The sequence below is a fragment of the Coregonus clupeaformis genome, unplaced genomic scaffold, assembly GCF_020615455.1.
Source record: "Coregonus clupeaformis isolate EN_2021a unplaced genomic scaffold, ASM2061545v1 scaf3778, whole genome shotgun sequence".
Lineage (NCBI taxonomy): Eukaryota > Metazoa > Chordata > Actinopteri > Salmoniformes > Salmonidae > Coregonus > Coregonus clupeaformis.
Genome location: NW_025537232.1, coordinates 1 through 10,014, shown reverse-complemented (window position 1 = coordinate 10,014; position 10,014 = coordinate 1). Strand labels below are relative to the sequence as shown.

General features: G+C 48.0%; 1 pseudogene; it reads right to left on the bottom strand.

The window, feature by feature from the left end:
• Positions 1-6,279: 6,279 nt before the first annotated feature.
• Positions 6,280-9,422, bottom strand: LOC123490375 (annotated as a pseudogene).
• Between the last annotated feature and the right edge of the window lie 592 nt (positions 9,423-10,014).

The following is a 10,014-nucleotide window of genomic DNA, read 5'->3' as shown; positions in this document are numbered from 1 at the left end:
GCATAAATGGGCTCTTAGCTTCCTATAGCTTATTTTCCATTGGTGCAGTCAGGCTGTCTTATCGTCATCCTTCTGTCCTCTCTGTCTCTCTCTCAGATAGCTTCCATTCCTTCCTTCCATACAGCCAGCCTGTCACTAGCCTCTGTCTCTCTCTTTCCTGTTTCCATCCCCCTCTTGCTCTTTCTTCTATGCAGCGTCTATATAGTCAGTGTCTGCTACAACCAGTCTCTTTCTCTCTCTCCCTTTCTTTCTGCTACACTACAGTCACAGCTCAGTAGCCTTCTGTTCCATACAGCTTTGGGGTAGACGATCACTGATCAAAGTGAACAGCACTATTAGAGAGCCATTGACTTATCTTCATTATCTGTTGTCTGCAGTCTACACACAAGTCCATCTGCAGTCTGCACACACAGTCCATCCATGTGAAGAGAGGGCTGCTGGGGCACAACTAGAGACATCACTGGGCCTTTCAACCCATTCTCTGAGAGATGGAAAACTCTTCAAATACTCACACTGTTCCACCATGTCATGAAGCACAGCATCCAACATAAAGCATTGATTTCACTGGCCGCCTGAATGGCTGTTGATATCTGTCTCTCTACGTCCTAAATGGCACCCTCTTGCCTACATAGTGCACTACTTTTGACCAGAGCCATATGGGGCCTGGTCAAAAGTAGTGCACTATATAGGGAATAGGGTGCCATTTGGGACGCAGCATCTCTGTCTCTAGGCGGGCTTTAGTTGTCAGAAACAGGGCCTCAATGGAAAGTATAGAGCGGGATAAGTAGGTATTACAAACTCAATGTAAAAAGTGTGTGATCTTTCCACGCAGAGTGCTGAGATAGAGATAGACCCAACCCTAACAACAGGATTAGACTATAACAACACTGTTAAAAGCCTTTTCAGCAACTATAGATGCTTCCCAGGGATCTGCTGAGGCAACGAGGATGCAACAACAAAGATGGAGGAATACAGTAGCTAACAGAGTAGGCTTCAAACTCTTATTGATTTTAGGCAGTGACTCTTGTGAGTACTATGAAAAAAGAGTGGGTCCGATCTATGTTTATATGTTTAATGCTTATTGTGGTCCCCATAGAGGTGATGCCATGCTTTTTTAAATTGTTGTGGAGTACCTAGTCTCCCTAGGTACAGTACACAAGGTACAAGGTATACACTCCAACCTGCTATGGAAAACAAACCAAGCCCAAAGGCTCCATGTAGGCCACCAATGTACTCTTAACTACTTTAGGTCAGTGCTATAGAATACAGTCTTCCATGTTCTATATCCAGCATCCAGCCTCTCCTCTGGTGTTTCCAACCTCTATGCCCCAAAACACAGCTCTGTTCTTCTAAATATCTCATAAGCCCAAACAAATGCCACTTAACACAACAGCTCATCTAAACCACAACCATTACACCGCTCGCTGGGAGTTAGCAGGGAAACCATGTATTATTTAAACACAGACAACAGCAGTGAGTTATTTTAGAACATAAAACTTTGACCATTCCTGATGACTTAGTGGAGGGAGATTAGTATATCTGGGTTATGTCTCAAATGGCACCCTATTCACTATATTGTGCATCTTATTCACAATGTAGTGCACTAGTTTTGACCAAAGACCCTCCTTGGTATGTCCAGTGCAGAGTTGAAAGAATTGATTAGATCAAAATAGCTTTGAAATGTTGGACTGGGAGGCATAGGCAACATGAGAGTAAAACCATTGCAAGAGCTCTCGTAAAAACCTTTGTGCAAGCAAGCCGAGAGAAGAGCCCCCACATTTAAACATTTTTAAATTACAAAATACAAATATAATTGCCACTGTAATTTGCTAAAGGACAATTTTACAAATGAGCAAACGTTGCTATGATGTTACAGATGCACTCGGGGAACGTTGTGGAAACTGTGTGTTGATCGAGGAAGGTCCTTGAGCAGGAGAGCACTTGAATGAGCTTCAGTCTTACTCCTCCTAGTGATTTATACATCCTATTTAGCATTTTAGAACAGAACAACTAATCAATGGTAAATTGAGTCAAACAGTTGACAATTTAGAATAGAAAACAAACCAATGGCAAATTGAGTCGTAAAACATCTGAAACGTATGAAACTGTAGTATGAAACTACCAAACCAAACTTCTTTTTTTGTCACATTGTACTTCGAACACACTCAAAATGGTGGCAGTTGTAATGGTTGTATGTATGGGCACTGATTGTACAGATGAAATTCCTTTCACAGTTTTGTCAACCATTTGAGTCTTTTTGAAGGGGCAGGATACTTTCTCACACGTGTCAATGGGATTTGGAGCCAAAATTACAAAAAAGTCACCTTTCCGAGCGTGTTTTTTTAAATGTTCTCGCCAGGTTCCTTGAGAATCCCTCAGTGAGTGAATGGTGAAGGGCAGAGTCAGTCACAGTTAGCCTCCGGTAGCATAGCAGTTCCTCTGTAGAGTTTTCAAGTGTAGTGTCTCTGAGAGAGGAGATCAGTGGGCATCGTACCTTTAAATCCCCATAATTGTTTGTTTGTTGTAGCTGTTTCAGTCAGGAAGACTGGAGAGTCTGGAAAGAGTTCTGTAAATCCAGTGAGATTTCCTCTTTCACTGAGAGAGCTGGCATTGTGACTGTTTCCTTCCATTACCTTGTCGGTTCCAATGGAAAACAAAAATGGCGGCACTATGGATCTGTATGGAATCTGACCTTTGACCTCGGATCAGTCTCACATCATAAACCAATCATAACTCAACACTACTTCAACCAGAGCGAGCTGTGGAACCGAAAAAACACCCCTTGTAACGTCCAGGTAACATTTATATAACATTTACTCATTTTAACCGCACTCACACACTGGTTTGTACTAATTAGGCATTATTTCTTCACAGGTGAAACAAGATGACATACTTGGAAAAAAGAAAAAGAAGGGAACATCAAGAGGGAGAGAAAGTGGAAAAGGAGGGCGTGCTAATACAATCCCCCTTGTGGAGGAGGAGAGCTAATACAATCCCCCTCTCGGAGGAAGGTGATTTCCAGCTTTTCTCCTTGAATAAAGGTGGACAGGTGTTATGCTGCTGAGGCCCATGCAGAGATGTCGTGAGTGTTCGATCGCTACACACTGCTGAAGCCACATTCCCATTAGGCCCATGCGCTGAGGGGCGTGTGTGTGTGTGTGTGTGTGTGTGTGTGTGTGTGTACAGTGTGGAACAGTGAACACTCATACAAGAGGAGATAGAGAGTGAATAAGCGAGAGAAAGAGAGAGAGGTACTGAAATTCACTTCATTTCGGAACATGTTCTGCTTATGGAAAGTATTTCCTTGGCTACCACATTACAACACTGTTGCTATTGATAGAAACGTACCCTATTGACCCCTATTAAAAATAAAATCTATCAGTTAAGTCAATGCACTAAGATGCTGTATGTAAGTCATATCGGCCTATCTAACCTGGGAGAATTCAGCACAGGATATCCCGTTTGCCATTTCTCTAGAGAAGTGACTCTACACCCTATCAGTGTGTCCTTGACAGTGTTGGGGAAGCTACTCTGAAAATATAGTTTACCAAGTTACCAATGACTTCACACTGGAAGAAGTTAAGCTACACTAAAGCAACCCTTAAGAAATAGTTTATAGTTTACTAACTAAAGTAACTTTTAAAAGCAGTTCACTACATCCAAACTACTTCATGAAAAATTATATCTAAATCTGAAATGTCATAGAATACAAATAGCAAGAACAGATCACTCTGTAGTCAGATGTTAAAAGAATGTGTAATTTATCCTATTAAACACAAAAACGATGTTTCAAGTGAGAATTAGGCAGATCTGATGCCATATTTCCTTTTATTTTTGCAAAAAACGTAGTGTGTAGTTCCAGTAGTTAGCTAGACCGCTACATGGCAGAAAAGTAATGAACTACTGAAAACTACTGAATTTAATTCAACTACCACCAAGCTACTGCAAATGTAGTTTAATTACTAGTTGGACTACATGTAGTTCACTAATCCCCAACACTGGTCCTGATAAGCAGCCAGCTGTTACAATGTCAGACTGCCTCCCTATAGTATTAATATATACAGGTCACTCCACTGAAAAGGTTAACAGCTGGGTCATGCATTGAAGTGGATTAGGTGAATGTGCCCTCTCTATATATCTCTCTCTCTGTGTGTGTGTGTGTGTGTGTGTGTGTGTATGTGTGTGTAGGTGGATATGAGCTGTTCTGTCCTTGTTTGTGCATTTCTCCACACTTGCCTGTCAATATTCCAATCCCATATTGTGGATAACTTAGCCCTCGGATCGATAGGCTACAGAAGGTCAATGACCCTAAGGGCATAAAACAACAGACTCCTAATCAACTTTCGAGCCAGGCAGGCAGATCTAATTCAATTAGCTTAGATTAAACACTCACACACAACCCACCGATGCATATTGACCGACCCTATACACACACACACACGAGCGTGCGTGCACACACACACACACACACACACACACACACACACACACACACACACACACACACACACACACACAACCTCCCCATGACACAGTCTTGTTTAATTGCTAATTAGTGTGTCTAATTAAAGTGGACATTCATGGTGTTAATATCCAAAAAGAGGTGTTGGTGTTAATTAAAGGTGTTACCTTCTTTCTCCGCCTCATTCAGTTTCTATGAAATAAGAGGGACAGTATTCCCGTGAGCTATAACTGCTGTACAGTGTAACTGTGTGGGTAAACGTGTGTAAGTGGGTCGCCAGTGAAAAACAATGATCCATTTTAGATCACATTATTAAATGTGGCATGGACGTTTCAAGCCACATTCATCGAGACAAAAGGATTGACAGCAGCACACAAAGTGCTCACATCAAATGATGCAAATGGTTTGTATTTTATCTCTGTTAAACCACATTAATCTGCTTACATGAATATGCACAATACGCAGAATGTATCTCTCTCCCCTCTCTCTTTTTTACTGTATTTTTATCTCTCTCTGTGTTTGTGGGTCTCTCCATCTCTCTCCATCTCTCTCTTTATCTATCAATAGAACCTTGTGAGTCACAGCGACCCCTACCCCAGATACCAATAACAACAATACAGCTTTTCACAATATGATTCACATTCACAGGGTCCAGGTTAAATGTCTGATCATATATCAGCATGCAGGGCCAAATACCTCCTACTCCTCCCTATTGCTCCTAGCTGCATGTCTCTGCTCTTGGGGCGGGGCTACTGTTTAACACTGCTGTGTAAATTCCCTATCTTCACAGTACGTTACCCTGCCTGCCTGGTTGGCTAGTCCTGTGCTGTGGGTGACTGAAGACCCTAAGCCTGCATCCCAAATGGCAGCCTATTCCATAGGCCCTGGTCAAAAGTAGTGCACTATACAGGGAATAGGATGGGATTTGAGACACAACCAAAGCCTGCATCCTCACACCGTAAAGACTCCTTCAGTGTTTTCAGTTTTTCCTTTTTATTCCTCTCCGCTTGCTGTGTGTCTGTGTGACTGTGTGTCTGGGACAGCCACTATTGAAATGCAAATGGTTGTGCAGTATCCAATAGCAGGGCGGATCTCAGGGATAGGAGGGAGAGACTGCTTGACAGCTTTGTTCAAAATCACAATGTTTTCCCCCCTTTGTATCTCTCTCCTCTCTCTCTCTCTCTCTCTCTCTCTCTCCCTCTCTTTCTCTTTTTTCTTTCTCTCTCTCTGGGTATATTATCTCACTGTGTTTCTGTCTCACCAACACAGACACACACATTATCTCCGCGCCCTACATGCGCCAAAAAACATGTTAGGAGTTTAGACTGACTCATACCACACACACACAGACACACACACATACAGTACACTCGATGTCACACGCATACACTCGACGCAGACACAAACATGCGTTACTTCATCTGAGTTCCTGTCGCTACACACAGATGAAAGCGTGGCACAGAGAATGACACTCCAACAAGTGAATTCCACTGAAGTGTTCACTGAATACTGATTGGATGGTTGGCCTGGGCTCCCTGTCTCTAATTATAACTGCAAAGAGGATGAGAAGGTTCCAGAAGTAGTGCTACTGTCCACTCCATTCACTGTCACAATGACCCTGCTGTACTATCATCTCTCTCAGCTCTGGTCCTGCTGATGATAACACGGATCAATGAAACCTACTGTAAATGAATCAGGCTCCGTCAGACTCAACTCTTTCATCACCCTCATTCATTTCATTTTCTCTCTTTTTCCTTCGGGCTGGCATCTCAAATTGGCGGTTCACCGGGATCAACAAGAGAATCATTGCTCAAAACTCAATTTACCACAATGTCTCACTCTCACTTCCTGTCTTCCTTTCACAGCTTCTGCTGGGCTGACACGCCCTTCCAGTAGTCAAGGATGTCGTGGAGGTCCTCCCCTTTGGCGAACTGCACCTTCTTCCTTAAGGCGTTCCCGGCCGTGACGTAGCACGACTCATCCCGCTGGCCCTTCCTGTAGGGCCGGAACCTCTCCCAGATCCTCAGGGAGCTCTCTGAGGAATACTCAGGGCTGGAGGAGTACCCAGAGTAGTTTTGGTGGCGGGAAGGTGAGAGCTGCGAGTAGGAGGCGGCGTCACGGCGGGAGCGGGTCAGGGGCTTGAGGAAGGAGGCCCTCTGGTGCGGCGAACCCTGGTGGGAGCCCTCGTAGTACAGGGCCGGGACGGAGTGGCGGTGCTCTGAGCAGTGGTAGTCCTCCTGCTGACCCTGCCCCTGTCCCTGTCCCTGCTGCTGCTGCTGTTGCTGCTGGTGGTGCTGGTGATGCTGGTTGGTAATACCATCAACACCACCACCACCTCCACTACCACACCCACCACCACCCCCACCTCCTCCCCCGCCGCTCCCCACCAGAGGCAGCCGCTCCAGGGGCTCTCCACACCCCACGGGGCTGCCTCTCTCTCCTGTGTACTGCTGGCAGGGGTCTGGGCTGCGGGGCTCGTGGACGTCCAGGCTGTAGACCCGGCCTCCTCCTCCGGTCCCTCGCTCCCGGTCACGTCCCATGGAGTTGCAGGACGAGGTACTGCACTGCTTCTTCACGGTGCTGATCACCACCGCAGCATCAGCGCTCATCTGCTTCTGGATGGGGCGCACAGCGGACGCAGGGGGAGGGGGCCGGTAGGGGGGCGACACAAACCCCCCGCCGCTGATCCCCGGACGCTCCGAGAGAGGGACGGAGAAGGGGAGCGGCGGTGGAGGGGGGATCTTGGTGGTAGGGGAGGGCAGGCCGGGGCAGGTCTCATTGACGCCAGGGGAGAGGGGGATGAGGCCACGGGTCAAGGAGGAAGTGTTAGGTGGGCGGCGGGAGGTGGGGGTAGGAGGTGGCGGTGGTGGTGGAAGAGGCGGTGGAGGAGGCGGCGCATGACAGAGTCCAGCTTCAGGCGCGATGCAGTTATTGATGATCTGGTTGGACCTTATCCACCTCCATGGCGATGGTGGAGATCTCCGAGCCGAGGCCTGCCCGCGGGTCGTCCGAATCCTCCCCAAAGTCCGTCCCGTCCTCCTCTCAGATCCTCATCCCTCATCCTCCCGTCCTCCTCCAATCCCTCCATCTCTCATCACCCCGTCCGTCCCACGTCCATGAAGTTGCCTTTGCTGGTCAGGGGCATGGCTCGGAGAAGGCCGTGGCCATCTTATCCTGAGGGATGGAGGAGAGTCTAGATGAAGAGGTGTTGGCGGAGTGGAGCATGCCCGAGGAGGAGGAGGCAGACATAGGCAGCTTGCCCCCGTGCGTGTGGTGCTGGTACTGGTGGTGGCCCTGACCCTGGGCCTGCTCTTGGAGCTTCTGCACCGCAGACGGGTCGCTCCCACGGCCGCCGCCACGTCCGGACCATACCTCATTTCTAGAATCGTCTTCTTCACACAGATGGATTCTGCTTCTCCCTCATGCCTCCTCTTCTTCCCTCAGACAATAGTAGATGAGGCCCAGGATGCAGAGCATCCCTAAGAGGCAGCCCACAATGGTCAATATGTAGTGGGTTGTGGTAGAAGGTTTTGGCGGCATGTCGTCAGGGTTCTGGGCTCGGGTGGAGAACTGGAGGCAGGTGTGGTTGTAGCGCTGGGGAGATCCGGATGGAGGCCACGCAGAAGGTGTAGTTGGTGTGTGGCTTCAGCTTGTTCAGCGTGATCATCTCCTTTTTGAGCTTCAGGTTCATTACGCGCAGAGACAAAGGTGTTGTTGTACTGCACCAGGATGCACATCTTGCTGTAAGGTCTGGGGATCTGGACCATGATAGAGGCCGTGAAGAGGGACACGTGGTGGAGCTTGATGCTGGGGCTGAAGCTGCTCCGTGGAGGAAGACGAGGTGGTGGGCTGGTGGTAACCCACGCGGTCAAACATGTCCGGGCCCATTCCGGAGGAATCTGAGTCCGCGGGAGAGACGTCATCCCAGGGATGAAGATCCCGTCCCGGCAGACAGAGGACAGAATCGTCCGAGCGCCATTCAGCCCGACGTTGCCAGACGCCAATGGGACTCAGGAGTGGGTAGCCAAACATCTCCCTGGGGGTCTCGCACTGCAGCCGGTCGGAGGTGTGTGTGACGCTAATAAGGCCTCCAGCCAGGTGAGGAAGTTGTACAAGTCACAGCCACAGTGGAAGGGGTTCCCAGCCAGCTCACACACCATGAGGTGGTTCAAAATGGTAAAGGTGGACGGTTCGAGGCGGGAACCAGCTTATTGGACGACAGGTCAATGCTGTGAGACTGAGGCACTCATCCAATGCATTGTTGCCAATGACCTTGATGAGAACGGAGAGAGACAGAAAGCAATATATTTTTAAAAAATCTGAACCATGTTGTACATACAGAAAATATAATTTATCTTTAGTAAATAGTAGCACTGAAATACTTTAAAACTACATAAATAAACTAAATTAACCAATGCCACACCTCTATGAGGTTGTGCTGGAGGAAGAGGCACTGCAGCCGTCCCAGGCCCCCTCATCATGGCTCTGTCAGGTTGGTCAGCTTGTTGTAGCCCAGCTGGAGGACCTAGGAGAGAACCACAAGGATTACGCCAAGATTGAATCAATCAATCAATCCTCCCACCCACCCACCCACCCACTCCACCCTCCACCAATCCATCCACCAACCCACCACCCAGTGTACCTGTAGATTGGCCTGTTGAGCGAAGGCCCCATCCTCGATGTAGGAGATCTCGTTCTTGGTGAGGTTGAGGTCCGTGAGGTTGGTGAAGCGGTACATGGAGGTGTAGGGGATCATCTTGAGCTTGTTCTCGTTGAGCCTCAGGTCGTGGACCGTATTATTGATGTGTTGGGGGATGGTCCGTATGGAGGCTGGTTCTGGCTGCAGATGGCTAGCCACATCGTAGCCCCTTGTCCCCCTCGATCAGCCAGCAGTCCCCCAGACCAGGCTCGGGAGGTGGAGGAAGAGGAGGAGAGAGGGAAGGATGAGGAGGATGGGGGTGGATGGAGAGGAGGTGGAGAGGAGGAGGAGGAGGAGGAGGAGTGAGTGCGAAGCCTGCGATGCATGATGATGGAGGAAGGAGGAGGAGGACGAATGAAGAGGGAGGTGTTGTTAAGATGGAGGAAACGTGGGATTGAAATAAGGGATGGAGAGGTTTTAAAGGAGAAAGAGCGTGGGGGATGGACTGGGGTAAAGCTAGGTTGTCCTCAGAAAGGGGAGAGGGGTTTAGCTGGGTGTAGAAAAAGAGGGAGGGGCTTCACAGCAGTCACAGCTGTATGGTCGTCATGGTGATTAGCAGAGTCGCCATGTCTTGTCACTTCCTGTTGGACTGCCGTGGTGAGTGAAACAGCTATTCCTCATACTCTTACTCTCTACGATGGGAGGTCTTGTGGATTGATTGGTTAGGAAGTAACAGGATCTGCTGGAGAGACGTGAGTCTGTGGAAGAGAAGAGAGGAAAACCGTGAGGCAACAATAGAGTGGCAAATGACAATAATAACATGGAATGTACATGGACTGTAGCAAACAATATAGAACACAAAAGGCTAGTGTTGCATACAGATGGAGTTTCTTCATTTGAGCACCCTGTTGCA